General features: G+C 41.8%; 1 long non-coding RNA gene across 1 annotated transcript in view; it reads right to left on the reverse strand.

Moving 5' to 3' along the window:
- Window positions 1-771: 771 nt before the first annotated feature.
- Window positions 772-27,916, reverse strand: part of LOC140516438 (uncharacterized) — a 247,288-nt gene continuing 220,143 nt past the window's right edge. Inside the window, exon 3 of the long non-coding RNA XR_011971363.1 lies at window positions 772-783. This is a non-coding gene — a long non-coding RNA (uncharacterized lncRNA). The remainder of the gene's footprint in view (window positions 784-27,916) is intronic.

Here is a 27,916-nt window from a genome sequence, read left to right on the forward strand (position 1 = left end):
GAATATCAGGACAGTTTTCCTTGATAATTTCATGAAAGATGATGTCTAGGCTCTTTTTTTGATCATGGCTGTCAGGTAGTCCTATAATTTTTAAATTGTCTCTCCTGGATCTATTTTCCAGGGTCAATTGTTTTTCCAATGAGATATTTCACATTCACTCTTCCATTTTTTCATTCTTTTGTTTTTTTAAAAATTTCTTCGTTTCTCATAAATTCATTAGCTTCCTTCTCTTCCATTCTAATTTTTAAAGAATTATTTAAGAAAGGGAGCTTTTGAACCTCCCTTTCCATGTGGCTAATTCTTCTTTTTAAAGTATTCTTCTTTTCATTGACTTTTTGGACCTCTTTTGTCAATTGAGTTAGTGTATTTTTAAAGGTGTTATTTTCTTCAGCATTTTTTTGGGGTCTCCTTTAGCAAATTGTTGACTCGGTTTTCATTATTTTCTTCCATCACTCCCATTTCTCTTCCCAATATTTCCTCCACCTCTTTTACTTGATTTTCAAATCCTTTTTGAGCTCTTCCATGGCCTGAGACCATTGCATATTTATTTTGGATGTTTGGGATGCAGAAGCTTTGATTTTTATGTCTTCCCCTGATGGTAAGCATTGTTCTTCCTCATCCAAAAGGATGAGACAAAATACCTGTTCACCAAGAAAGTAACCTTCTATAGTCTCATTTTTCCCCTTTTTTGGGCATTTTCTCAACCAGTTACTTGACTTTTGGGTCCTTTGTCAAGAGTACTTCATATACCTTAAAGTGGTACACAAATAACTGCTGCTGCTGCTGATGATGATGATGATGATGATGATGATGTCATATCATAAATTCTTTTGTTTGGTAAATATAAATTCTCAATATTCTAGAATTTAGTGGACTAATCTACTAAGAACCAGACTCATATCTACTGCTTTGAACAGTTTTATTCCTGGTGAGTCTTGAATTGTACCTGGAGGCTGGGCAATCAACTTAGCTGTGAGGCTTAATCCTAGTAGAGGGCATACTAATCTAGCCTCCAATTTAGTTTACACCAAGGACTGAGCACATACTTCCTCTTACTGTGTTTGCTTCCACTGAAAACCTGGTTCCCATCCTGTCCCTTTTCACTGATTCAAGAATGAGTGGGCCAGAGTCTATAGATCTGGAAAGGATCATAGAGATCATCTAGTCATCCAGATACCTCATTGTTCCAAATGGAGAAATTAAGATTCAAAGACTGGAAGTGACTCATCCAAGGTCATACAGCTACTAACAGACCCAGGACACCACGCAGGCTGTCATCTGTCAGTTCACTCAAGGCCCTGGATTTTGGAATGGACTTCAGAGACTGTGACACAGGCTTTGAAGTGGAGGTAAGTAAGCTTTCTAGGTTGTTCAGTGAATAGAGCACTGCACGTGGAGTCAGGAAGAACTGAGTTCAAATCCAATCTCGGACACTTACTAGCTGTGTGAAGCTGAGCAAGTCACTTCACCTGTATGTGTCTCAATCCATTGGAGAAGGAAATGGTAAACCACTCCAATATCTTTGCCATGAAAATCAATTGCCAATATTGGTATCACAAAGGGTTGGACATGAGTGAATAAAAAGAAGCTTTCTTGAATAGGGGTATGTTGCTATAATAATAATTCCTTGGAGTATTGTGGGGCTTGCATGAGGTAATGGACACAAAACTTTTTAAACCTTAAGTTTCCATAAATGTGAACTATTAACAACAACAAGGATAGAAACAATACAATTGCAAAAAGCAGTAACAGATAACAGACTAGCCTGGGAGTCAGTTCTACATCTGACACACACTACCTGTATGACCCTGGACAAGTCACTGATCCTTTCATGTCCCAGTGAATTCTCTACTACATGATAGAGAGTTACCAAGGCATTTCTGATCTGCATCAGTAAAGGGATCCCTCACTTAGAGAGCTAGAACAATGAGAAAATCACAGGTCCCAACCACCCATTACTACTGCACAGTTTTTGTTTCCAGGCCATCCTGGAAACAAATGACTGTTTACAAGTTTCTTCAAGATGTGTTTACTGAAGTAAAATTCCATGTGATTTTAATGACCAATTGTGGCCTCAGGGAATGGTATGCATTTCCATCCTCTTGTTGGAGAGGTGAGGGGCTGTAGGTATAGAATATACATATATTGTCAGACCAAGTCCCCATGTTGTTTGTTTTAACTACCTTTCTTTGTTATAAGAGAAGATTGGGGCAGAAAAACAAGGGAAAAGGCAAATCAGAAAATAAATGTGATGTAAAAACAAAATGCATCAATAACATATGTATGATTATATATACATAGAATATGTGTATATGTACAGTTCAGAATTAAGAAATAAAACAAATACCCCAGAAAATATTCTTCCAGCTAGCCCTGAGAGATCAGAATATTAAGTCTTAATTGTCTTCTTTCCTTACTCAAAACAAGTGGCATTATTTTTGGACATTTCCATCACGGTCAAGTTGTTTATCAACCCCTCCCAACCCCAATTTCAATTCCTTTGTTTAAAAATCCTTCTAGATCTACTAGTTGCCCATTTATTTGAACTCCATTAGCCATCATCTTCATCATCATCATCATCATCATCATCATCATCATCATCATCATCATTTTGCATTTATATTGTATTTTCTAGTTCAAAAGATACTCTGCTCACAGTGAATCCATGAGGTTTTCAAAAGTTCAGTGACTTGCTCAAGGTAATGAAGCTAGTAAATAACAGAGCTGGGGTTTCCACCATTATCTTCCAACTTCAAAGCCAACAGTCATCCTACTATAGCAAACCACCTCTCAAATCTCTTTCAACATTGGTCAAATTCCCTGTTGAGAATTAGACAATTGTATTGCTTGGGATGCTAGTTACAATGGTAATTTAAATGACAAGATCTTTCCTATTTATTAATAGATCCATGTGACTTGCCTGGGTCACATGGAAGCCTGAGTCACATGAGTCTGTAGAGGGAGGAGTTTGCTTAAGGAGATGGAACAGGAAGAGGCAGAGCTAAGAGTAAATTTGGTCATGAGAGCAGTCAGAGCTAGGAAGTATGCAGGCAAGCAGGTAGCTGACTAGCATGAGTGCAAGAGCTTGTTTGTGATTTTGTTTAAGGGGGCCTGCTTGTGATTTGTCTAATAGAGCTGGTTTGTGGGAAGCCTAGCAGGGGGATGGCTTGGGGATGGTAGTGCCCTCCGCATTGTGATTTTGTACAGATTATGCTGGATTTGGCTTTCTAGTGTCTGATTAAATGTTTTGGTTCTGTCTTCCTTGTGGAGAGTCTTTTGTATTTCACAATTCAGAATTGTGCCAGCATCTTCATGGCTGCCTTAGGCGCTGTGAATATCATGTTGGCACTACACTAGTGGAGCAAGGAAAGGAGAAGAGTGAGGTGTCTGAGGTAGAGGGGGAGCAGCTGTAGGTCATAGTTAGAATCAGTGCACCAGGCTCCCATCCACACTGAAGTGGCCTTCAGGTGTTATATTTAAACATAGTAAAGTAAGCTATCCACTCTAGTGTCTGGAAACTAGCCTTTAAAATGACATGCTGGCAAAATTCTATCATGCCAGGAGAGTGAGACTAGGAGACATGTCATATCTCTTCAGGGCAGAGCAATGTGACTGTTACCATCAAGTATTCCCATATATCACCCTTTTCATGTCTCTTTATGTCTCAAACTAAATGACCCAGCTGTCCCTTTGCAGTTAATTTCATGTAAATTTTGACATCAATGCAGGATTGGGCTGCAACCAGTACTCATCAGCTCAGGGCCAATTGTTACATTTTCAGTGTGAGCATTTACACTTCAGAAATCATCAAACTCTACAAATCTGGGACTGATATATTGTTTTGTTGACTAGTTTTGGACTTAACAAAATGATGGAGACAAAGGTAATAATTCAGATTAAACATAAAAGCCAGGTGTGTCTTTTTGTAAAGTTAGTTGTTAGACATTTACCAGCACACCCCTCCACAGCACCCTTAGTTATATTATGAAACAGAGTGGTCAGAGGTAAGAATAACCAGTTCCAAATCCCACCTTTGGCCCCCTACTAGTTGTGTGACCCTGGGGAACATCACTTAACATCCCAGTACTCAAGTCAGTGCTTCTTAAACCGTGCAGTCTTAACGAAATAGATGGAAGTACTATAGGGGTCAAGAACTCACGACCCTTTCTCAAGTTTGCCCATAGGGAATTTAGGGTTAGTTCTTGGTGTTATATGGCCTGAAGGCATGCACAGTGCAAAGTGTACTTCCTTTGTGTTCAGAACCAAGGCTGCAGTGAAGTTGCTCCAAGCTGCAAGGGCAAGTGCTACCAGAAACACCTTGGATTTGTTACTTGTTTACTTTTTAATTAATTTTTGGTCTTTGCATGTTCAGAAACCTTTTACTATTGCCAAATCATGGAGACCCACAGTATAAAAATCACTGCTAATTCCAGGTGACAGGTGATAATAACCCAAACTAGGGTACAGATTTTGCGGGTTGAGAAAAAGAGATGAATTCTAGAGGTGCAGTTGGGTGTAGAATCAGCAAAACTTGGTATACTGATGTCCTTTTACTTTCTGTGAACCCATGCTCATGCTGAATCTAAAATGCCTACAGGTATTTTACTGTTCTAAGTAATTTGATAATCTCTCTATTTTTCTTAGTTGCCTTTTTTCTCTCCCTCTTCATAAAAAGATTTTGTCAACGAATACCCATTTCAACAAGATGAAGTAGTGGCACAATGACTTGGAGCCAGGAAGATCTGGGTTCAAATTCTGCTACAGACATATCCTAGCTGTGCAACCCAGCAAAAATCACTTAACCTCTCTGGGCCTCAGTTTTCTCATCTATAAAATGAGGAGTTTGGACTCAGCCTCCAAGGTCCCTTCCAACTGTCAATTAATCAATGTCTAATTCTTGAATGAGTTAATAAGTTAGCCCATTTTCTACTGAAGAAATGCTGTAAGCATTTAATAAATACTTTTCCTCCATTCATTCGATATTAGTAACACTTTCTGCTTCATATTTCCACTTCATTTTGTTCTACTGACTATCCTGAACCTCTGCTAAAGCCTGATTTATGTTGTAAGTGTGAGTCCATCCCCTCAGGACATGTGTGATGTTGCCTTGAGTTCTTTATATTGCTCTGCTTTAAACAAACTAGATAACTCTTATTTTTTTAATTATGCAGAACCTCTCAATCCCAACTTTAATCACAGAATTAAGAGATACACAGCTCAAACAACACAATTTCAGCAGTCACTCATTGGGTAATAAAGCTATATTGTCATGGTTTCTTCCTCACTCATAAAACTTTATTACGTTTGAAGTTCTGACATTTTTCTTCCCTTGGGTTTTATCAAAATACATAGTTTAGGAACCCAAGGGATGTTAATCTCCCTCTATGTGAAATTTTTCTACTTTGATGATTCCTTACAGAAGGAAAATTCCTAGATTTAATTCTAATAGACCTTAAGAATGAAAGAAGGCAGAGCAAAGTATATTCTTCCAGCTCAACATCCTGACAGAATTGAATGACCTGACAGCTGTAAAACTGATACTATAGACTAATGTTCAGTTTATTAATATTTATAGTTTAAATGAACATCACAAAGTCAGCCACAAACCTAAGAGATTTTTCCCACTGAAGGCTGATAATTTAAGTGACAAAGAGGTAAACCAATCATTTGACATAAAATGACATGTTAAAATAATATAGGTGGTGATAAATGCGGTGTCATACAGTTACAGTGAAAAGTGTGTTCAGAGGTGAAAAAAAGTAGGAACATTGGGAAAAGGGCCTACTTAAGGGTTAAGAAAAGTCCAGCATGTATAGGAAATTACAACAGTGTCCCAAGATGACTAACTGCCAGGATTCTGGGATTAAATATACCTTGGTTCAAATGGTCCTCTAACACATACATGCTGCATGATTCTGGACTATCACTTAACATCTGAGTGTACCATTTAACTCTAATTTGGAGTGAAATGTTGGCATGCATTGGTAGAAGAAGTTCCTCCTCAGAAGTCCACTGCATTGGTGAAGTCAGAAGTCCAATATTTTTCTTGTTTTTAAAACATTTTTATTTATTTTGTTAAGAATTTCCCAATTAGGAGGCAGAGCCAAGATGGCAGAGTAGAAAGATGCACCTCTAGAAGCTCTGTCCCCACAGTCTGTAAAATACCTGTAAAAAGTTACTCTAAACAAATTCTAGAGCATCAGAGGCCACCAAATGATAGAGCGAAAGAGATTTCTAGCTCAAGGCAGCCTTGAAGGCTGACAGGAAAGGTCTATCGCACCAGCACAAAGCAGAGTGCAACCCAGCCTTGGCTGCACATCAGCAAGGACAGGACTGGAGCAAGCTTCAAGGGGCCACCAGCAGCAGCTGCGATTCCCAGGTTCCTCTGCCCACAAATGTCTAAAGAAGCTTCAAAGGTCAGTGAGAAAGCTCTTTCATCTATGGGAGAAGGGACCAGGGTGCTCCTTCCCTAGCCCCAGCCTCAGGAAGCCCCAAGTGGTGGCAGCTTCCATTGCAGGATCCCTGGACTAAAGACACTAGAGGAATTGAGCTGTTGATCTGGGTCTCAGTCCTGAGTGGAGGCCCTGGGGTAAGGAGGAGGAGCACTAGCTGGCATGGTGGAGCTGGTGGAGGCTCTGAAGAGGGAATTCTACTGACAGATTCTGGGCAGAAAAGAGTGCTTGTAGTTGCTCCCAGGCCAGAGTTCAGGTCACGAGAGGAATAAACTCTTTTCCCTTGATTGTGCCACCTTGGAGGAACTGAGATCTTACAGGTCCCCAGAGTATACCCTCCTCTTGACAAAGGATTCAAAAGTCAAGTAACTATCTGGAAAAAATGCCCAAAAAGGGGGAAAAATAGAACTATAGAAGGTTACTTTCTTGATGAACAGGTATTTTCTTCCACCCTTTCAGATGAGGAAAAACAATGCAGAGGAAATCAAGGCTTCTGCATCCAAAACTTAAAAAATAATTATGCAATAGTCTCAGGGCATGGAGAAGCTCAAAAAGGATTTTGAAAATCATGTAAGAGAGATGGAGGAAAAATTGGGAAGAGAAATGAGAGTGATGCTAGAAAATCATGAAAAGCCAGTCAACAGCTTACTAAAGGAGGCCCAAAAATGCTGAAGAAAATAACACCTTTAAAAATAGGCTAACTCAATTGGCAAAAGAGGTCCAAAAAGTCAATGACAAGAAGAATACGTTAAAAAGCAGAACTAATCAAATGGAAAGGGAGGTTCCAAAGCTCACTGAAGAAAACAGTTCTTTAAAAATTGGAATGGAGCAGATGGAAGCTAATGACTTTATGAGAAACCAAGAAATTTTAAAAAAAAAAACAAAAGAATGAAGAAATAGAAGATAATGTGAAATATCTCATTGGAAAAACAACTGACCCTGGAAAATAGATCCAGGAGAGACAATTTAAAAATTATGGGACTACCTGACATCTATGATCAAAAAAAAAAAGCCTAGACTCCATCTTTCATGAAATTATCAAGGAAAATTGCCCTGATATTCTAGAAGCAGAGGGCAAAATAAATAATTAAAGAATCCACCCATCACCTCCTGAAAGAGATTCAAAAAGAGAAACTCCTAGGAATATTGTAGCCAAATTCCAGAGTTCCCAGGTCAAGGAGAAAATATTGCAAGTAGTTAGAAACAATTCGAGTATTGTGAAAATACAATCAGGATAACACAAGATCTAACAGCTTCTACATCAAGGGATGGAAGGGCTTGAAATATGATATTCCAGAAGTCAAAGAACTAGGATTAAAGCCAAGAATCACCTACTCAGCAAATCTGAGTATAATACTTCAGGGGAAAAATGGACATTCAATGAAATAGAGGACTTTCAAATATTCTTCATGAAAAGACCAGAACTGAATTTAAAAATTTTACTTTCAAACACAAGAATCAAGAGAAGCATGAAAAGATAAATGGGAAAAAGAAATCATAAGGGGCATTCTAAAGTTGAACTGTTTACATTCCTACATGGAAAGATAATATTTGTAACTCTTGAGATTTTTCTCAGTATTTGGGTAGTTAGAGGAATTACACACACACACACACACACACACACACACACACACACGCATACAGACATACACACATATACTTTTTCAATGGAGGGGAAAAGGGGGAGGTGAGAGGGAAAAAGTGAAGCTTACTCTCATCACATTTGTCTTAAGGAGGGAATAACATGCTCATTCAATTTGAAATGAAAATCTATCTTACACTACAGGAAAGTAGGGGAGAAGGGGAGAAGTGGATTGTGAGTGGGATCAGAGAAGGGAGGGCAAATGAGAGGAGGAGGGTAATTAGAAGTAAGCACTTTTGGGGAGGGATAAGATCAAAATAGAGAATATAATAAATGGGAGGCAGGAGAGGATGAAGGGGAATATAATTAGTCTTTCACAACATGATTATTATGGAAGTCTTTAGCAGAACTACATATATATAGCCTATATTGAATTGCTTACCTACTCAGTGGAGATGAGTGAGGAGAGAGGAAGGGAGAGAAGTTGGAACTCAAAGTTTTAGGAATGTATATTGAGAGTTGTTTTTGCATGTAACTGAGAAATAAGAAATACAGGTAATGGGGTATAGAAATCTATCTTGCCCTACAAGAAAAGAAAGAAGATGGGGATAAAGGAAAGGAAGGGTGTGATAGAAGAGAGGAAACGTTTGGGGAAGGGGTAATCAGAATGCATGGTGTTTTGGGGTGGGGGAAGGGAAATGGGGAGAAAATTTGAAATTCAAAATTTTGTGGAAATGAATGTTGAAAACTAAAAATAAATAAATAAATGGGGGAAAATATCCGATTAGAAGATGGTGGAATGAAAGCAGTTACTCACTAAATTCTAAGATGAACTCTTTCATACAACTCTAAAAAGAGAATCTGAAGAAATTGTATAGTGGCACAACCCAGACTGTGACAGATTTCCAACCCAGGACAGAATGGAAGGTTGAGGGGAAGGTTCTGCTGCATGGGGCTGGAGAAGTACACAGTGCATAGTGCAGGGCTATACCAACACAGACCCTCCCATAGCAAAGCTGAGCAGGAAGCCCCGGGTCGCATGAAACAGCAACACTGTGGAATCTCAAGCATCTCAGCCCAGGACAGGAATACAGTGGAACTGAGAGAGAGAGAGAACTACAGAACCCCAAGTACCTGCAGTGGCCACTCCTGAGACTATCACCCTCCAGATTAAACGTCTGTAAGTCACCTACTTAAACTTCCAGGAGCCAAGATGGCAGAGTGATGGGTAAATGCTATCTCTCTCCCTTTGTTGATCTTGAAAAACTCAGAGAATATTTTCCCAGGAAAAATCCTAGAACAGTGGGATTAGAAAAAGGGGTAAACTGTCTCTTAGCCCATGAGACTAGGAAAATCACAAAGGGCGATCCCTCTTACTTTGGCTGAAGGAAACCAGTGATGGACCAGAGCTGTCCCAGAAAGCCGCACCTCAGTGAAAGAGGAGATTCTGAGCCCCAGGGGAGTGGAGCTGCAACTGTCAATACCAGGATCCTAGGCATGCCTCAGCACAGTCAGTTGAATGGTGAAGATACTAGTGCAAACACTAGTTCACCAACCAGTGAGCCTTAACACAGCTAGTTCCAGGGTAACTCCAGGGAACCAGAAAGACTTCACCTGGCCTCTGCTTTGGTACATCAGCCAGCTCGGCACCAGATAAGCTACAACATTCTAGCCTCTAGTTGAAAAAACCAGAAGCCGCAATACACAAAGCCTCAAGTTCTAAACACAAGAACAGGGGGGCAGAGCCCCCTGTGCCCCGGAAGCAGAGATCCACTTTAAAATCCAAGAAAAAGGCGATCATCATGAGCAAGAAGCAAACCAGAAAAGATAAGACCATAGAATCTTTCTGTGGGGACAAGGACCAAAACACGAATACCAAGAGGGAAGCACTGAGACTGTGCTCCCATCTGAAACTTCAGAAGGGAACATAAACTGGCCTCAAGCTCAAAGAGCATTCTTGGAAGAGCACAAGAAGAATTTTAAAAGCCAAATTGGGGAAGTAGAGGAAAAAGTGGCCAGTGATTTTTAAAATATGAAAAAAGAAATCATGGAAGAATTTAAAAGGAAAATTGGACTAATGGAAAAGGAAACACAAAACCTAACTGGGAAAAATGGGCAAATGGAAAAGGAAGTACGAAAACTAACTGGAGAAAATAAATTCTTAAAAGGAACAACTGGACAGATGGAAAAGGAAATGCAAAAGATAACTGAAAAAAACAATTTGATAAAAATTAGAACTGGGCAAGAAGAAGCTAATGACTCCATAAGACATCAAGAATCAGTCAAACAGAATCTAAAGAATTAAAAGATAGAAGAAAATGTAAAATATCTAATTGGAAAAACAAATGAACTGGAAAATAGATCCAGGAAAGAAACATGTAAGAATTATTGGTCTACCAGAAAGCCATGATGAAAAAAGAGTCTGGACAATATCTTCCAAGAAATCATTAAGGAAGACTTTCCAGAAGTCCTAGAAGCAGAGGACAAGATAGTCATCGAAAGATTCTACTCGTTCACATGCTGAAAGGAATCACAAACTAAAAGCACCAAGGAATATCGTTGCCAAATTCCAGAACTATAAAGTGAAGGAGAAAATACTGCAGGCAGCCAGGAAGAAACAATTCAAATATTGAGGAGCTACATTCAGGATCACACAGAACCTTGCAGCTTCTACATTAAAAGATCAGAAGGATTGGAATATGATATTTCATAAGGTAAATCAGCCTGAACTACAACCAAGAATCAATTACCCAGCTAAATTGAGTATAATGTTTCAGGCAAGAAAATGGACATTCAGTGAAATAAGGGATTTCCAGACTTTTCTGATAAAAAGGCTATAGCTCAATAGAAAATTCGATCTTCAAACACGTCTCAAGAGATGCACAAAAAGGTAAACAGGAAGGGAACAAACTTGCTATTCAATATGGACAAACTTTTTATAACCCTATAAGGGAAGATGATATTTGTAAATCTAGAGAATTATATACTTATTATGATATATAAAAGGGATATACATAGATAGAGGGAGTGGGAATAAAGTAAATGTGATGATAAAATGTGATTTAAGGGTACATAGGGATTGTAAGAGGAGGAGAAAGAAAAAGGCAAATTGCATCACAGGAAGAGGCACAAAAACATGTTAAACTAGAGGAAAAGAGAGGAGGGAGATGAGCATTATTTAAGATTTACTCTTATCTGATTTGGTTCAAGGAGGGAACAACAAACTAAGTTAAGTATATAAATCTATCTAGCTCTATAGGCAACAGGAGGAGAAAGGGGAAAGAAGAGAGGGGAGGCTAAAAGGGAGGGAAGAAGTAGTAAAGGAAAAGGGGAGTAAAAGGGAGGGGGCTGAAAGAAGGGAGGGAAGACTGAGGGAGGCAATAGTCAAAAATTAAAACTCTATTGTGAAGGGGAAAGGAGAAGGGAGAACTAAAAGCTTAATTGGGGGGAAAGAGGATAGAGGGAAAGACACAGATAGTAATCATAACTGTGAATGTATGAATTCTCCCGTAGAACGGAGAGAGATAAAAGAATGGATTAATAAGCATAATCCAACAATATGTTGTTAACAAGAAACACATTTGAAACAGGGGAATACACACAAGGTAAAGGCAAAAAGTTGGAGCAGAATGTATTGTGCTTCATCTGAAGTAAAAACAGCAGGGGTAGCAATCCTAATCTCAGACAAAGCAAAAGCAGAAATAGATCTAATCAAAAGAGATAAGAAGACTATATCCTGTTAAAAGGCACCACAGATAACGAAGCAACATCATTACTAAACATATATGCTCCAAGTGGTATAGCATCCAAATTCTTAGAGGAGAAGTTAAGGGAGTTACAGGAACAAATAGACAGCAAAACTATGCTAGTAGGGGACTTCAAATTCCCCCTCTCTGAATTTGATTAACCTAACCTCAAAATAAACAAGGAAGAAGCTAAGGAGGTGAATAAAACTCTGGATAAGGTAGATATGATAGATCTCTGGAGAAAATTGAATGAGGATACAACGGGATATACCCTTTTCTAAGCAGTACATGACACATATACAAAAACTGACCATGTATTAGGGCATAAAAATCCCCACAATCCAGTGGAGAAAGGCAGAGATAGTCAATGCATCCTTCTCAGGTCATAATGCAACAAATATTATATGTAATAAAATATCATGGAAAGATAAACCAAAAATTAATTGGAAACTAAATAATCTAATACTAAAGAATGAGTTAAACAACAAGTCATAGAAACAATTAACAACTTCATTCAAGAGAATGACAATAATTAGACAACCTACCAAATATTATGGGATACTGCAAAAGCAGTTCTTAGGGGAAGTTTTATGTCTTTGAATGACTACATGAATAAAATACAGAAAGAGAAGATCAATGAATTGGGCATGCAGCTGAAAAAGCTAGAAAAAGGACAAAGTTAAAATCCCCAAGGAAATACCAAATTCGAAATACTGAAAACCAAAGGAGAGATTAATAAAATTTAAATTAACAAAACTACTGAACTAATAAATAAAACTGAGTTTATTTTATGAAAAAAAACAATAAAATGGATAAATCTTTGTTCAATTTGATTAACAAAAAAGAAGAAAATCAAATTACCAATATCAAAAATGAGAAGGGTGGAATCACCTCCCATGAGGAGGAAATTAAAACAATAATTAGAAATTACATTGCCCAAATGTATGCCCATAAATTCGACAAACTAAATGAGATGTATGCATATCTTTAAAAACATAAACTGCTCAGATTAACAGTAAAGAAAGTTGCATACTTAAATAATCCCATCTCAGAAAAAGAAATTGAACAAGCCATCAACGAACTCCCCAGGAAAAATCTCCAGAGCCAGATGGCTTTACAAGTGAATTCTATCAAACATTTAAGAACAGCTAATTCTAATACTAGATAGACTATTTGGTAAACTTGTGGAAAAAGAAGTCCTACGAAATTCTTTTTATGATACAATTATGGTTCTGATACCTAAACCAGGAAGAACCAAAACAGAGAAAGAAAATTATAGACCAATTTCTCTAATGAGTATAGATGCAAAAATTTTAAATAATATATTAACAAAAAGAATCCAGCACCTTATCATGAGAATAATACATTATTATTAGGTAGGATTTATAGCAGGAATGCAGGGCTTGTTCAATATTATAAAAACTATCAGCATTGTTGATCATATAAACAACAAAACTAACAGAAACCACGATTATCTCAATAGATGCAGAAAATGTTTTTGACAAGAAACAACACCCATTCCTACTGAAAACGCTGGAGAGCATAGGAATAAATGGAACTTTCCATAAAAAAAAATAAGAAGTATCTACCTAAAATCATCAGCAAGCATTATATACAATGGGGACAAGCTAGATACATTTCCAATATGATCAGGAGTGAAACAAGGATGTACATTATCACCAACGTTATTCAATATGGTACTAAAAATGTTAGCTTTAGGAATAAGAGAAGAAAAAGAAATTGAAGGAATTAGAATAGGCAAAGAAGAAACTAAGTTATCCCTCTTTGCGGATGATATGATGATATACTTAGAGAATCAAGTAAAAAAACTACTTGAAATAATAAACAACTTTGGCAAATTTGCAGGTTACAAAATAAACCCACATAAATCATCTGCATTTCTATATATTACTAACAAACTCCAACAGCAAGAGATGAAAAGAGAAATCCCATTTAAAGCTACAGTAGACACTATAAAATATCTGAGAGTCCACCTGCCAAAACAAACCCAGGGACTATATGAACACAATTACAAAACATTTTTCCCACAAAAAAAGGTCAGATCTGCATAAGTGGGAAAACATCAGTTGCTTGTGGGTAGGCTGAGCTAATATAGTAAAAATGACCAATCTACCTAAATTAATTTACTTATTCAGTATCATACCAATCAAACTAACAGATAATTATTTTCTAGAACTAGAAAAAATAATATAGAAATTCATCTGGAAGAACAAAAGGTCCAGAAAATCAAGGGAACTAATGAAAAGAAATGCTAGGGAAGGTGGCCTAGCCCTACCAGATCTCAAATTGTATTATAAAGCAGGGCTAGACCACTAGAATATGTCAGGTACTCAAGACACAGTAATCAATGAATATAGAAGTCTACCCACTGTTTGACAAAAATTGCTAGAAAAACTGGATGACAGTGTGGCAGAAACTGGACATAGACCAATGCCTGACACCGTACACAAGAATAAAGTCCAAATGCATACACCATCTAGGTATAAAGGCTGATACCATAAATAAATTACAAATAGTGCATTTGTCAGATTTATGGAAAATGGAAAAATTTTTGACCAAAGGGATAGAGAACATTATGAAGTGCAAAATGGATAATTCTGATTACGTTAAATTGAAAAGTTTTTGCACAAACAAACCCAATGCAACCAAGATTAGGAGGGAAGCAGAAGACTGGGAAAGAATTTTTTCAAATAGTGTCTGTGATAAAGGTCTCATTTCTAAAACATATAGAAAACTGAGTCAAATGTACAAGAATACAATTCATTCCTCAATTGATAAATGGTCAAATGATATGAATAGGGAGTTTTCAGAGGAAGAAATTAAATCCATCTATAGTAATATAAAAAAATGCTCTAAATCACTATTGATTAGAGAGATGCAAATCAAAACAACTCTGAGGTACCACATCACACCTATCAGATTGGCTAACATGACAAAAAAAATAATAAATGTTGGAGAGGATGTGGGAAAGTTGGAACACTCATTCATTGTTGGTGGAGCTGTGAGTTGATCCATCCATTCTGAAGAGCAATTTGGAACGATACCCAAAGGGCTACAAAAATGTACATACCCTTTGACCCAGCAATATCACTTCTAGGACTGTATCCCCAAGAGATCATAAAAATGGGAAAGGATCCCACATGTACAAAAATATTTATAGCAGCACTCTTTGTAGCTGCCAAAAACTGGAAATCAAGGGAATGCTCATCAATTGGGGAATGACTGAATAAATTATGGTATATGAATGTAGGAGTACTATTGTGCCATAAGAAATGATGAAAAAGAAGACTTCAGGGAGGCCTGGAAGGACTTATATGATCTGATGTTGAGTGAAAGGAACAGAACCAGGAGAACTTTGTGCACAGCAACGACCACAGTGTGCGACAGCTTTTTTTTTTTTTTTCTGGTAGACTTGGAACTTCGTAATAACGCAAGAACTTTAAAAAAAATTCCCAATGGTTTGGGAGGCCCCTCCCTCTCAATATGATTTTTCAAAACTTACAATGCATCCCTTCCAGAGTTACTATGGAGGAAGTACTTTGTAAGTGTTAGGGAACTGAATTATTTTTTTTCAAAAAGCATTTATTAAACTCCTCCAGTATGCAAGGTCCTGTCCTGGAAGAACTTACATTCTATCAGGAAAATTCAATATCAGCACAGAAAAGTAAATAAAACCTAGTTCAATGAGTGACAGATGGGGAAAAATGAGAGGAATCAGCAACACTTCCTTCCATAGGAGACAGTATGCAAGCTGAACCTGGAAAAAAAAAGTTGAGGAATCTAACACGTGGAAAAGACTGGCCATGCAGGAAACACAGGACAACAGACCAGACTGGGAAAGAGATGCTGAGTTTGGTACGAGAAAGCCCTTCATTTTTGTTAGAATATAGAATATGTGATGCAGAATCATGTGAAATGGTCTGGAAAGGAAGGCTGGAGCCAAACTGTGAAAGGCTTTAAATTAGATTTCATCTTAAAAGCAGTAGGAATCCACTGCAACTTCTAGGGCATGGATCCATACTTAGGCTCACAGATTTAGGATTGGAACAGAAAGTCATATGATCCAGCCCCTTCATTTTACAAAAGAGTACCCTGAAGTTCAGAGAAGTTAAGAGACTTGCCTGAGGCAAAGCTGTACTTGGTCCAGCTTGGCCTAATCTGGAAGTCAAAGTACAAATTACTGAGATTTTTTAAGTTGTGAAATCTAGAGGTCCACAGCTTAGTGTCTGGATTGGGAAAATATTTGAAGATAAATTGAATTACTGAAACTTCTAAGAGGTGAAATGACTGTGATGACGGACTATTGTTCTTCATGTAGGAAAAAAGGTAACATTGCAAAAGTCATTTTTCCTAATAAACCTGCAATCAAAATTAATATGCTGTAATTAGTTTTATCCAACAGAAATAATACCTTCATATGAGATCCTGGTATTTCAAAGATATTAATCACACCGCTTATTTCCGGTAAGGGAGCCTCCAAAATGCTCGAAGTGGATGGTTGATGGGATTGCTACAGCATTACTTACCAGTCAATCACCTTGTAATAGGGCAGCAGATTGGCATGACACCTCCTCTCCAATGTATTCTGGCAATCCTGTTCCCAAATTAGAACAGGTCAAAGAGGCAGGTGAATTTGACCTTGGAAATCTTCTAAGTCCTGAGCAACAGGTGACTCATCTCTTTCCTGGCAGCTCTTTATAACCATAGGTACTAACAGAAAAACCGTACTTGGATTGGCATTCATGAGTGTGCTTTACTTTCCAAGGAGAGAATTCTGTTGCTAGAGAGCTGTTCATCTACTGGGCCTCTATTCTCAGCAAGGACCACTACATAGACTAGGCCAAGATAGTCTAGGAGCCAAGATAGTATGGCAGGGATACTCTGATATGACAAATGTTTAAGGAAGTAACCATACTGACCCTCCTAGTGGTACCAGTACTTTCCATAATTCCTTTATTATGTTCTAGAACCGAGAGAGAGAGAGAGAGAGAGAGAGAGAGAGAGAGAGAGAGAGAGAGAGAGAGAGAGAGAGAGAGAGAGAAGTCAAGCCCACTGGTGTATAATGTCCAAGCTCTACCTTCAAGCCCCTTTTAGGAAAAATGGGCCATGTGCAGTATTCAGGCCTAGGGTCCCCTTTCCCACTGCACTTTTTAGCCCCTAGAGCAGTGGAAGGGGAGGAATTGGAGGCAGGAACATAAAGGCTGTGAGAGAAAAAAGATATAAAAGGGAGCCATGTCAGGGAAGTGACACTGAGTTCACCACCACCTGGGTACTTCAACTCATTGTAGCCTATCAGGCACTCTCTTTTGCTCTGTCTTTCTTTCCCTCCTTCTCTCTCATATTTGGCCTTTTCTCTCCCAGGCATTCATCTTCATAAACCCCTCACTATTTCTCTTCTTCCTCCCTCTCTCTTTTGTCTCTTTCTCTACCCTTTCTCTTTGCCTTTCTCTCTTCTGTCTCTCCTTCTCTCTCTCTCTCCTTGGTCTTCCTTGCTTGCTTCACTGACTCCTGTATTCCCCTCATTCCTTCCCTCCCACTCTCTCCTACAGGCACCTCATACAAGGTGACAAAGGTACCATGAATAGTTTCCCTGAGGACAGATGACACCAGTGAAGGAATGCTTTCCATAGATGGTCAAATATTAGCAGGGACTTGCAGAAATTCAGGGAGGGCTGGGACACTGGGGTCTGGTGGGAGCTTAAGAAAGTCAGCCATGCTGACTGTGCTGCAGCCACCATGACTTTCCATAACTCTTTGAATGTGTTCCAGAATTTGGAGAGACAAAGACAGGGAAGTTGAGCCCACTGACTTAGTGATTATTCAGATTGTACCCTGGGCCTTGTTTCAGGAAAAATGGGCCATGTGTTGTATTGTAGTCCAGGGCCCCCTTTCCCACTCACCAGGCTGTTTCATGGATTCATCTCTCCATGGTGGTGGCTAATATGTCCAGTATGCCTGTTTTCTCATTGTCCTGAAAAACAATTCATCAAGGTCTGCTCTTGAACTCAATGGATATCCTCAACTTTTCATTCTCTTTCCCTGTTCCTGTCTGCATTGGCATTCCTTCCCTCACCCCTCTCTACCCAAGGGCTACCTGTGTCTCCCTCTCTCATCCCCTGCCATCTCTACCCAACCACTCCACTTCACCAATCCTCTCTCTTTGTCTCCTTCTCTTTCCCCCTATTATTATCTTCCATTTTTTCATTCTTTTGGTTTTGTTTTGTGATTTCTTGGTTTCTCATACAGTCATTAGCTTCCATCTGTTCCCATTCTAATTTTGAAAGAACTATTTTCTTCAGTGAGCTCTTGGACCCCCTTTTCCATTTGGCTAATTCTGCTTTTGATAGCATTCTTCTCCTCATTGGCTTTTTGAACCTCTTTTGCCAATTGAGTTAGCTTATTTTTCAAGGTGTTATTTTCTTCAGCATTTTTTTGGGTCTCCTTTAGCAAGGTGTTGACCTGCTTTTCATGCTTTTCTCACATCTCTCTCATTTCTCTTCCCAGTTTTTCCTCCACCTCTCTAACTTGATTTTCAAAATCCTTTTTGAGCTCTTCCATGGCCTGAGCCCATTGAATATTTATTTTGGATGTTTCAGATACAGAAACCTTGATTTCTACGTCTTTCCCTGATGGTAAGCATTGTTCTTCCTCATCTGAAAGGATAGGAGGAGACACTTGTTCACCAAGAAAGTAACCTTTTATGGTCTCATTTTTTTTCCCCTTTTCTGGGCATTTTCTCAGCCAGTGACTTGACTTCTGAGTGTCCTGTCCACACCCACTTTGCCTCCAGATCCACCCAGCTAGTGCTTGGAGGCTGAGATTCAAATGCTGCTTCCCAGCCTCAGGGCTTTCAGTGGGGTGCGGGGCTGCTATTCAGTGTGAGATGAAGTTCAGCTGCTCTGGTGGGGGCAGGGCCACCACACAGGCTCAGTTCCCTCAGGGGGTTTATGCGGAGACCTTCAAAAATGGATCGTGGCTCCTGCCTGCTTTGGGAGCCCTTGTCTGCTGCTGCCTCTGCTGCTGCCTCCCGAGGGGGCCCAAGTCATGGAGATACCCCACTCCCCTCTCAGCGAGCTGAAAAAACCCTCTCACTGACCCCTGGAGCCTGTCGTTGGAGGGACCTGCACGGCTGCTGGAGATTCCATCCCTGAAGCCTGCTTGGATCTGCGCCCCTTGGTGCTTCTCGGCCAAGGCAGGGCTGGGCTCTGCTCTGGTTCCGGTGCATGATGGACCTTTCAGGTCAGTTTTTCAGGTCTCTCTGGAACAGAAATCTCCTCTGCTCTGTTGTTCTGTGGCTTCTGCTGCTCCAGAATTTGTTGGGAGTTCTTCTTTACAGGTATTTTATGGGCTGTGGGTTCAGAGCTAGCATATGTGTATCTTTCTACTCTGCCATCTTGGCTCCTCCCCAAGAGTCTGACCTCTTGCTCAATTTTGGAGAAATGGGTCATTGGTATCATTCAAGCCCAGGACTCCCTTTCTCACTCACCAAAGAACTTCACTGAGATGTCACCCTGGCAGGAATCTGGCTGGTCCATCTGCCTGCTCTTGCACAGACTTGAGAAGGGAGATCACCCAGTCCTGTTGATGTTAATTAAATGAGTCCTGCAAAGTTCTTTCTTCTTTCATTCCTTTTTTCTTTTCTTCCTTTCTTCCTTCTTTCTTTCTCTCTCTTTCTTTCTTCCTTCATTCCTTCTTTTCTTCCTCCCTCCTACCATCCCTTTCTCTTTATCTCCTGCTTTCTCTATTTCCTTCTTTGTTTCCTTTTCTTTTCCCTTCTCCTTTGTCCCTCTTTCCTTGACTCTACCTCTGTCTCTTCCACCTCTACCCCTCTCTTTACCCACCTTTTCTTTACCTCCATCTCCATCCCTCTCTCCTTCTCCGTTTTCCTTGGTCACTTACACAAGTGACATTCCAGATCACAGTGGGAGTAAGTTGAATTCATCATAACACTGAGGAAAAGTTTCCTGAAGAAGGTCAGCTTTTAGGAGGTACTTGAGGCCACAGAATGTATGATGACTCTGGTCTGACCTCTGTTTATTGTGGGTAAATATCTTCATTCTCCATTTTTGGCCAGTATTTGAATGTGTGCCAGAACCTTAAGAGAAGAGGATAGAGACAGGGAGACAGAGAGAGGGAGAGTGACAGAGAAAAAAAGGGAGAGAGAAAGAGAAAGAGACAGACAGAGAGAGAGACAGAGACAGAGAGACAGAGAGACAGAGAGAGACAGAGACAGAGAGAGAGAGAGAGAGAGAGAGAGAGAGAGAGAGAAGTGAAACCCACTGACTTATATTGTCCAGACTCTATCCTCTTCCCCTTTTACGAAAATGGATCATTTTGCAGTATTCTAGCCCAGGGCCCCATTTCCCACTCACCATGGTATTTCACTGAGATGTCTCACTGGCACTGTCAAGGTTGGCTCATCAGCCTGCTCTTTCCTTAACCTGACAAGGACATCCTATCTTTCAATCCCCCTACTCTCTCCCTTCCTTCCCTCCTCTTTACCTCTATCTCTTCTATTTCTCCCTGTTGCCTACTCTCCTTCCCTCTTCCTATCAACCAAGTGCATATACAAGTTCACAATGTTTGTAGGGGCATACATCCTAAAACTGATGAAAAGTTTGCCATCAGAGCTTGGATTTAAGAGGGACCTGAAACCACAGAATACAGGTTTCCTCTGGCATGGCCCATGCTTACTGATGGAAACTAACCTCACCCTCCCTTTGTCACCAGCACTTAAAGGTCTTCTAGACTCATGGGAAAGGGAGAAGTCATGCCCACTGATATGTACTGGCTAGACTCTACCCTCTTCCCATTAAAGAAAAATTTGTCCTTTTGCTGTATTATAGTCCAGGGCCACGGCAGGTAGGTGGTGCAGTGGATAGAGCACCAGTGCAGGAGTCAGGAGGACCTGAGTTCAAATCTCATCTCAGACACTTGACACTCACTAGCTGTGTGACCTTAGGGCAAGTCACTTAACCCAGTTGCCTCATCCTGGGTCATCTCCAGTCATCCTGAGGAATATCTGGTCACTGGATTCAGATGGCTCTGGAGAAGTGAGGCTGGTGACCTGCATAGCCCTCCCTCACTCAAAACGAAGTCAAATGCAAGTCATGTTATTGTTTCTCTGATGGCATGGTATTCTTTGGCAACAAAGGATGAACACACAATCCAAGGCCATCAATCCACTCCACAAATATTTTATTATGTCTCACCATCATTTGCTTAGCTGAACCATCTGCCTATTCTGTCACTAACCTGACAAGGGGATTCTCCCAAAGCGGATCACATAAACTCACCATGTCCTCTTCTCCTTCTCCTTCTCCTTCTTCTTCCTCCCCTTCTCCTTCTTCTTATTCTTTTCTCTCCTCTCTCTCTTTCTCTCTCTCTCTTTTTTTCTGTACCCATCTCCTCTTATTTTCTCTGCTATATTGGCTAGAAATTCAACCAGTTCTGAAAGCTGATGAAGTTGTGAAATCCACTCAAGGAACGTAAAGCCTGTGGGACAAAAAAAGAACAGATAGATGACTGCCATGTCAGAGAGATGGAACGCATCCTGACGCTGAGTTTCCACATGACCTGGTGACTTGAATTCACTCTATGTAGCCTGTCAGGTGATCATCACCTTTTTGCTGTCATTCTCTCTTTCCTTCTCTTTCTTCTGAGTTCTCTCTCCCAGACCATGCTCCTCACAGCCCCCTTTCTGTTTACCCTCCTCCACCTTATCTTTCCTTCTCTTTCTACCTCTTGCTTCCCCTTCCCCCATCTCGTTGACCCGTCCCTCTCTCTCTCTTTCCCTCCCCCCAACAACAACCATTTTTCTCCAATCTCCTTCCCATCCATTATCTCTCTCTCCATTCTTTCCACGTTCCCCTTCTTTCTTCCCCACTCTTCGTCTCTCACACTTCTCTGACCCCTGTTTCTCTGCCTTTCCTTCTTTCCCCAAACCCTTTGTCTCCTCCACCCCTTTCTTCCTCTTCCTTCTCCACCAAGCCAGTCTCTCTTTAAGAGTCCTATGTCTCTCCTTTCCTTCACCACCTCCATATTCTCTTTATTCTACCACTCCTTCTCCCTCTACCCATCAATTTCCTTTAGACAGACCAATAGAGAAACATGGAAAGAGATAGTGGGACACATGGACAGACTGACAAGCACACACAGACAGATGGGGACACAGAAACAGATGAGGAAATATGGACAGAGAGATGGAGAACACATGGACAGATAGGGAAACATGGACAGACAGAAGCAGGATACATAGAGAGAGGGGAGAAATATGGACAGACACAGGGGGACACATGGACAGAAAGGAGACACATGGACATGTTGGGACACAAGGATAGACAGATGGGGACACACAGACAGATGGGGAGACATGAACAGACTGATGGGAACATGCAGACAGCTGGGGACACACTGAGATACCTGGGGACACACAGACAGAAGAGAACACACAGACATACAGATGGGGAAACATGGACAGGTGGGGACACATAAACAGACAGATGAGAGATAAACAGACAGATAGGGGACACACATACAGATACATGGGCACACACAGACACATAGGAGACACGCTGACAGATGGGGACACAGACAAATGAGGACACACAGACATACATATGAGAACACACAGACTAGCCAAGGTGTTCCTGGGAGGGAACAACTCAAGAATGAATCCAGAGAATTTCTGGGTATGTGAAAAAGCCTCCTGGATAAGAGTGAGCATCAGTGGTGGGGACAATTCTCTGCTAAGAATACCAAAGAACAAAAGAGGTTGAATCTGAAGCAAAGCCCCAAACATGGAGCACACAGGCACAGTAGGGGGCCCTAACAAAGACTACAGAACAGATCCCTTCAAATCTGGCAAAAGAAGTCCTTGTGAACTTCAATATTCCCTCCATCATGACTGACAATGGGATCTCAAACAGAATCCCCTAAATCAACTGCCCAGCAAAAGGGAATGAGAAAGCAACAAGAAAACCCATGCAGAAGTAGTCAGTGAACCAGCTACCTGGGCATTACTCATGACTCTAGAAATGATGCCACTGACTACACGTGTTGCCAAGGCATTCCTTCAGTCTAGAGGGGAAACAGGAAGTGGACCAGCAGTACCTGAAATGGAGACCCAGGTACTGAGAAAGAGAATCTTGCAAAAAAACTCATCCATGCCACTAGCCTTCACAGCATGTGGACCTTGACAACACTTTTCACAAGGTTCCCTCACATTTATTCAACAAGAGTCCACAGACTTTAGAAAGGATAATGGAGGAAAAGTACAGCCAGGACAACTGCAATGTAGAATTTAGTGTGCTCCTGGTCAAGAAAAGGGAATGGTAACCGAGATTCCACCCACAATTTAATCATACAGAGTGGGAGGACTGATGTCTACTAGACACCGCAGAAATCTATGCACAAACTGTGTGTCCCACCATGACTCTTTTAGTGTGTACATGGAATCCAGCAGAGGAGACAGAAAGGATGGAAACATAATCCCAGGCAAAGTGAACAGGAATCTTGAAAACAAAAGGTAAAGTTGAAAGTAATTAATCACAGGAAGATGTCTCACCTCAGGATCCAGGACCAAACCACTAAAGTGATCCATGAACAATGACTAGAGATTAAACAGTCCCTGGGCAAGAAAAGGAAATGGACAGTCAGAATCCAGTCAGAATTTAATCACTCACATTGGGGGGTGAGAATGGGCTGTAGCAGATACCCCAGAATTCTACCTATACACTGCCCTTGTTGGCTCTAGACAGTTCCAGTGTATATATGGAAAGCAGTAGAGGGGCCTGAATGGCCTATAATCCAGACCCAAGCAAACAGAACAGGAATCTGCAACACAAAAAGCAAAGTGAAAGGTCATGTGGCACAGCAGGGAGCACCACCAAAGGTTTCAGCACCAACACACTAAAGTGACCCATGAGCAATGACTGGAGAGTAGACAGCCCCTGGTTCAAGAGGGACCTCAGTACTAGGCCAGGATCCCCCAAATGAACTCTCTCACGAAAAAGAGAAGAATATTCAAAAACAAATACAACTCAGGAACACATGGGTTAAACAAAATGACCCCAGAGAGACTTTGGATGGAGAGACACTGATGCTACGTCAGGGACTATAGGTGGACCACAGAGCAAGTGTTCTGCTCAACTGAACACAAGCACTGGGCCTCAATGTCCAGGAAGGGGAACACAGGAACAGAGAAAGCAGGAGGTCCTCCAAGGAGCTCCTTTGAAGGAACACAACAGAAAATGATCCAAGGTCAGTGTGATTACTGAGAAAATCCCCTGGGTGAGAGAGACCATCTGTGGAAGGGCCAATTCCCCACAAGGAATGCCATACAACAAAAGAGGAGGAATCTGAAAGCGAGCCCTCAACCTGGAGCAGGCATTCACAGCAGAGGGCCCTGCTACAGACCTCAAAATTGACTCCCTCAAATCTGTTCAAAGATCCCCTTGTGACCCTGAATGTTCACTCAGTCATGTGTGACAGTAGAAGTTGAACCAGAATCGCCTGAATCAGCTGCCCAGTTATAAAGACAGTCAGAAAACGAAAGAAGAAAGTCCGTGTAGAAGCAGTCAGTGAACCAGTCACTTGGACCTTGCCAATGACCCTACAAATGTCTCAACAGATTACACTTGGTCCCAAGGCACTCTTTCAGTCTAGAGGGAAAGCAGGAAGTGGACCAAAAGCACCTGAAATGGAGACCCAGTTAAAGAGAAAGGGAATCTCCCACAAAATGCCATCCATGCCACAGGCCTTCATAGCAGGGGCACCTACATTACACTCTAGGCCAGATTCCCTCAACTCCATCCAACAACAATCTGCAGATCTCAGAATGCGCCATGGAGCAAAAGGAGAGCCAGAAACTTGACAAAGTCCCAGAAAAGTGTCCTCCTAGTGAGGAAAAGGGAATGGACAGCCAATATCTACCCAGAATTCAATCACTCACAGTGGAGGGACTGAGGCTGGGCTCTAGCAGACAACCCAACAATCTAACCTTCACCACCAACAGTCCTGACCAAGAGGAAGGATGGAAAAACACAGCTAGAACAAGGCCAGAATTCCCCTAAAGTGTGTTCTTGGTCAAGAAAACACAATGGAAAGCCAGAATCTATTCAGAATTCAATCACTTCCAGGTCAGGGGCGGAGGATGGGCTCTGGGAGAAAGCCCAAAAATCTATCCACAGATTCCCTCTCTGCCTGGGACAGCTAGAGTGTGTACATGCAAAGCAGCTGAGGGGCTTGACTGGCCTGATATCCAGACATAGGCCTGGAGAGACAGACAGACAGAGAGACAGAGACAGAGAGACACACACACAGAGAGAGGTAGAGCCCCACCAAGACCTCACCACAGCAACAGAACGCAACAGAGTATGTGACTGAGCTTTGTGGGGGAGGGGTGCAATGGAATATCCCGTGGATTCCAGAAGAACCCCAACCCAGGTGCCCTGTAGTCACAGCCACGGTGGAGGTGAGGCAGGGATAGAAGGTCTCCCGGGTCCATAGGGAGCAAGAAGGGCAGGGCCTCTCGCAAGCAATCCATAGGGGCAAGGAGGTGGCCTGAACCAGCAAAGAGGGAATCTCTAGAGCATTCAGAGCTCGGTAAACAAAAACCTGGGCCACACTAGGGAGAGACAAGAAGGGGAGCCTGTAGAACAAAGGGCCAATGGAGAGGCAGAGGGGAACACAGGGTGGGAAATGGATGGAACTGAGTTGGTCTCAGGGAGAGCCACAGGCCTCAGACCTAGTCAAGAACACATCACAACCCTAGGGGCTACTGAGGGCATGCCAAAGAACCTGGTGGGAGGGGGCTTTCGAAAATGAAAGAGGTCATCTGGAACCTCAAAGGACCACGGGGAAGGGGGGCTGCTGGCCAAGAGGTTAGCCTGGCCAGAGGTTACCCTCCATCACCAGTGATTCAGCTCTGCTAATCTTCAAAAATGACTTTTAAATTTTGGGGGAAAATTTTTACTACAAATTGCTGAAAGAAAAGAGAAAAAAAATGACTCAAAGGTGTGCTTCATGGGGGAGGGAAATCCTGAAATGCCCTATGGAAACAACATAAAAGCCATAGGATCACAGGGATGGAGCTGGGAAGAGAAGCACAGACCATTCAAGTCAACAGAGGGGGAAACAGAGGCACAGAGGTTAGATGACTGGCCCAGGGTGACACAGATACCAAGGGAGTCTCAATTCAAACCCAGGTCCCCTGACTCCCCAAGTCCAGCTTTTTATCTACTGCATGATACTCCCTCTGATGATACATAATGATTTTAATAAAACAATCTTTTCCGTAGGAGTTTTATGCAATAACTTTTAAACTATTTTTTTTGTTTTGCTGAGGCCTGCCAGATTCCATTGAGAAAAACCTGAAAGATGGATCAGAATCTTCAAAGTTTCTTTGGATGGGATGGAAGCTGAGTTCCAGGCAAGGGACTCAGAGAGCCATGAGTAAGAGGAGGTGATTACTGGATTTTCAAAATCCTTTTTGAGCTCTTCCATGGCCTGAGCCCATTGAGTGGGCTGGGATACAGAAGCCTTGACTTCTGTGTCTTTCCCTGATGGTAAGCATTGTTCTTCCTCATCAGAAAGGAAGGGAGGAAATGCCTGTTCACCAAGAAAGTAACCTTTTATAGTCTTATTTCTTTTCCCTTTTCTGGGCATTTTCCCAGCCAGTGACTTGACTTCTGAATAGTCTCTTCACACCTACTTCACCTCCGGATCCTCCCAGCCAGCGCTTGGGGTCTGAGATTCAAATGCTGCTTCCCAGCCTCAGGGCTTTGGGTGGGGGCAGGGTTGCTAGTCAGTGTGAGATTAAGTTCAGGTGCTCAGGTGGGGGCAGGGCTGCCTCATGGGCTCAGATCCCTCAGGGGGTTTATGCAGAGACCTTCAACAATAGATCCAGGCTCCTGCCTGCTTGGGGAGCCCTGGTCTGCTCCCGCCTACGCTGCTGCCTCCTGAAGGTGCCTGAGTTATGGGGGCATCCCACTCCCCTCTCGACCCACCAAAGAGACCCTCTCACCGACCCCCATCACCTGTGGGTGGAGGGACCGCCTGGCCTCTGGAGATTCCGTCCCCAAAGCCTGCTCATATCTTCTCCTCTCAGTGCTGTGCGGCCATGACAGGGCTGGGCTGGGCTCCACGTCTGCAGCATGACGGACCTTTTGCGAGAGGTTTGCAGGGCTCTCTGGAACAGAAATCTCCTCTGCTCCACCGTTCTGTGGCCTCTGCTGCTCCAGAATTCACCGGGAGTTCTTTTTTACAGATGTTTTATGGGCTGTGGGTTCATAGCTAGTGTATATGTGTCTTTCTACTCCCCCATCTTGGCTCTGCCCCCCAGGAGGTGATTATTGGAGAGGGAGGGTCTAATTGAGTCAGATTCCTGTGTCAGGGCTGGAAGTGGGGGAAATATTGGGAAAGGAATTCCACAAGTGCTGGCACCTGGGCCAGAAAGGCTCTCCTGGGTGGACCCAAACCTTGAAGGGAGAAGGAAGCTTTCTGTAAAGATAGGTCTAAGCTAAAGGGCAGGCACAGGGTGGAAGGAAGAACAAAGAACTGCCCAGGAAGACAGAAGGGCAGAATCGCTGAAGGAAAATCGTGGTGCTCTAAGCTGGAAAGATCATATAATGGCAGGTTGCAGAGGGGACAAAAGACGAAGCTGAGCATTTGTATCCTGTGCTACAGGCTCCAGGGAGACACCCCAGAAATCTCTCCCCAGATGGACAGTCAGCCCAGGACAGATCCAGTGTATCCATGGAAAGCAGCAGAGGGACCTGAATTGCCTGAAATCCAGCTCCAGGCAAAGAGAAGAGGAATCTGCAACACACAGATCTGAGGGAAGTCAAGCTTCACATCAGGGGCTCCCACCCTAGGGTCCAGCACCAGCCCACTAATGTGAACTGGGAACAATACCTGCGGAGGAGACAGCCACTGGTGCAAGAGGGTCCCGAGTACTTGGCCAGAATTCCCCAAGTAAACTCCTCAGCAAAAAGTACAAGAATGTTCCAAAAAAAGTCCAATCCAGGAAAAAAAGCATAGGCCCAGGGAGATTTTGGACCCAGGGACACTAGTTCTATGTCATGGCTTGTAGGTAGACCAAAGAGGAAGCGTTC

The sequence above is a fragment of the Notamacropus eugenii genome, chromosome X, assembly GCF_028372415.1.
Source record: "Notamacropus eugenii isolate mMacEug1 chromosome X, mMacEug1.pri_v2, whole genome shotgun sequence".
NCBI classification, from domain to species: Eukaryota; Metazoa; Chordata; class Mammalia; order Diprotodontia; family Macropodidae; genus Notamacropus; species Notamacropus eugenii.